We start from the raw sequence: 3,497 nt of genomic DNA, 5'->3' as shown, positions 1-3,497 counted from the left end.
GCATTTTCTAAGGATAGAAAACACGGTTGATCGCGACTAGGGGAGGATTTAAAGAAGCGGGGAAGAAAGGGGAAAAGCAACACAACTCGACCATAGCTCCAAACAAATGGGAAAAAGCTCGAAATAAAATCAGAGTTTTGAACAAAATAGACTTGAGTCTTTTAAGATGCACAACGAAAGCAAATGAACGCGGTTCCATGTATGAAGACATGAACCTCCGAGAGTCAAAATCTGACCGAATTAAATGCCTTGTCTCAATAGCACTTCCCCCACCACTTCGCTGCTCAACCTGCACATTTAGAAATATATGCAGGGCTGAGTACAAAAGTACTCAGTGAACACATTGCCGAAAATACAAGTATACATTTGAAAATATTGTCAAGCCATCATCACAGTAACACTCGGGGGTGTTTATTGAAAAGGCCCGAGCTTACTAAAAATATTCATATTGGGCCCTTTTTCCTGTACTTAGCCATATCTGCTCACATTGTGCCGTCGAGATGGTGTTCTCGCCCGGTCACCTTCTCTGCCCATCATGTCAGAGGATTCCATGTGCCGGGAAGGTGGCCACCTTCCTCGGTCACCTTCTCTGCCGTTCACGGTCAGAGGTTCCCAGTAGGGACACCACCCTACCAGGACTTAAAATCGAATCGATTCACATATATCATCATTCATAAGTCACTTGGCCTTAGCCAAACAGATAGGCATCATACACAAAACATTTATGGCAAGAAAACATCTTAAAAAAAATCACGAACATGTGTTCGTATTATCACAAAATACAATTTGTATTTTTCGTATAAGAAAGCTCACCTTGATCGTTTAGTTTCTTTAACTTGAATTTTCGTGACTCCGCCCTTAACTCGCGGAGATAGCCTTTTGAAAACAAACAACGTACTAATAAGACTCGAGAAATTCACATACTTTTAGGAATGCATGCCCCTACTTTATTTCTTTGATCATTTGTTCACCGTTAGAAAATTTTAGAAACTTGCATATTAATTAAATTGGGAAATTTAATTAATAGCACTTCTTTATTAAACTTAATTATTTCTGTGACTTGAGAACGTCGTCTCCCTCTTTCTTTCTATTTCCTTAGCGGCCGCCCTAGGCGTCGCGGGGCGATGCCGGTCGACCCTTGGCATCTCCAACTTTAACATCTTCCATCTTTGGAAATTTAATACTTTATTCGGGAATTAATTTATTAAGCTCCAAGTTCAAATCCTTAAGTTAATTCCACTCCAACAAAAATCTCTCGGCCCAAAACTTAATTAAATAAAATGACCTCATGGTCCAATTCAACAATTAAATGAGGCAGCCCATTTATTCCCTCAACTCAATTCTAGGCCCGATTCCCTTTAATTAATTAGAAGGGCCCAATTAAAAGTCATCCCCTCAAAATATACTCCCCTTCATCCATCGTGTTTCTCCCTCCTTCACCTTCTTTATTTCAATTCTTCCCCAAATTGCACAAATAGGGAAAAATCTCTCCCATATCAGAATTTCCGTCGACCAGCCATCCCACCGGCGCCGCCTCTGCCTCCGGTGCCGCCGTCCGCCGACGTCTCCTCCCTATTCTCTCTCTCTTCTCTCTTCCCCCCTTCTCTCTCTCTCTCGGCTATGCTCACGCCGTCGCCGCGGATACGTCTCCGTCGCTCCTCCAAACTCGCCCAGTCACCGCCGCCGTCAGCAGCGTCCAGCCATCGCCGCAGTCAGCAGCGCCCAGCCACCGCTGCCGTCAATGCACAGAGCCGTCGCCATCGCTGTCGGCTTCTCCGCCGGTTCGCGCAGTTGTCCGAACTCGCCCCGAACAGCTCCGAAACGACACCGCACTGCCCCGAAACCAACCCGAATCACCCCACAAGGTAATTCCCTTTTACAAATTAATTTCTTTCGCGGTGGGTGTTCGTTATTAATTGATGAGAGATTGTTCGAATTAGGTTTGCTTGTTGATTGAGTTGTTTTCTTTTGCTGCCGGACTTACTCCTATAATCTCTAACAATGTCAAGAATAGTTGTAGACGTTTCACAAATATTATTTCACATAACATTTGGCAGAACAGGGTGTTTCAAGCATAAATTATAGATTTAGTTTTGGATTCGGTTAATGCAACAAAGTGATATGCTTAGGTATGGTTCGATAAAAGAGAGATTGGAAATGGAGTATACCTTGATGTGAGTGTTAGTTGTGGGCCTTAGTATTGCGAAAATTTCATTCCTTCCCTCGTACTTCTTATCCCCAGATTCTTAGTGTTAGGCGTGTGTGTGATTTTTCTCCAGAGTGAGGAGTGTTGAAAAGGAAAGGCTAAGATATATATGTATATGTAAGCTTCTCCTTTTGGCAAGTGAAAGCCACGGTATAGCAAGTTGGTGGAGCAAGTTGCACATATTCTTATCTCAAATATGTCAGAGGAAGATATGATTTGCATACACTAATTAAATGCAACATTTAATGTTGTGTCAAAAAAACGATTCTATGTATCTGCCCTCTCTCCCATTTTTTTATATATATATTTTTTTTTATTTATTTATTAAATTTTATTATTTGTATATTTAATTACCTATTTATTTAATTTGGTATAGGAAAAACCCAGTTTAAGCTCGTGGCTTTGGTGTAGGAAAATAAATAACATCCATAGTCTTCCCTGATGATGTACCGGACTTTCTTGGAGTGCGAGCACGACTGTTGAACGGGCTGTGTGAACCTTTCTCTAATTGTAATAGATAAGGATCCGATAAATTTGTATAATAGTAATTTAGCGGACTTCGGAGATATGCCGGACATTATAAATTTTTATTTGGTGTTACTTTTTATTTATTTATTTATTTTTTTTTTGAAAAAAAAATTCGTTCGAGAACGAAGCAAAGATTTTTTTATATTTCCAAGATCATTTATTATACATGAAAATGGCAGATTTCGAATACTACAACGATCACTTATTATTTATCTTTAGGCTAATAATAATAATAAGGTACGAAAGTTCGGGTTGTTACATTCGACCCCCCTTAAAAGAAATTTCTTCCCGAAATTTAGGGAGTATTTAGATAAAAAGCTTGGGATATTTCTCCTTCGTTTTGTCTTCTATCTCCCATGTTGTCTCTTCATGTCCGTGGTTTTTTCAACAAAACCTTCACTGTAGTAATCGACTTGTTCCGAAGCTGCTGCACCTTTCGATCAGGTATTTCTACTATCTTTTCTTCGTAACTCAGGTTAGGCTCTAGAGCGATTTCTTCGTGGCGAATCACATGTTTTGGGTCGAACACGTACCTTCGAAGTTGGAAGACGTGGAATACGTTGTGTACGTTCCCAAAGTTGGGTGGTAATGCCAAGCGATATGCTACTGGGCCCACTTCCTCTAGAATTTCATAGGGTCCAATGAATCGTGGTTTCAGCTTACCTTTGAGTCCAAATCTGGTTATTCCTTTGGAATGGGATACTTTCAAAAAGACCTTATCCCCGATGTTAAATTTCAAATCCGTTCGACGCTCATCGGCGTA

General features: G+C 40.6%; 1 long non-coding RNA gene across 1 annotated transcript; it reads right to left on the bottom strand.

Moving 5' to 3' along the window:
- Positions 1–235: 235 nt before the first annotated feature.
- LOC121761650 lies at positions 236–2,364 on the bottom strand. The gene is made up of 3 exons (XR_006042061.1): positions 2,169–2,364; positions 814–876; positions 236–289 (listed from the first exon to the last, which is right to left on the bottom strand). It is a non-coding gene; the product is annotated as an uncharacterized LOC121761650 (long non-coding RNA).
- Positions 2,365–3,497: the final 1,133 nt, after the last annotated feature.

This window comes from Salvia splendens, chromosome 13, assembly GCF_004379255.2.
Source record: "Salvia splendens isolate huo1 chromosome 13, SspV2, whole genome shotgun sequence".
In the NCBI taxonomy this organism is placed as follows: domain Eukaryota; kingdom Viridiplantae; phylum Streptophyta; class Magnoliopsida; order Lamiales; family Lamiaceae; genus Salvia; species Salvia splendens.
The sequence above is the reverse complement of the archived record's forward strand: the minus strand, read 5'-3'. Positions and strand labels throughout refer to the sequence as shown.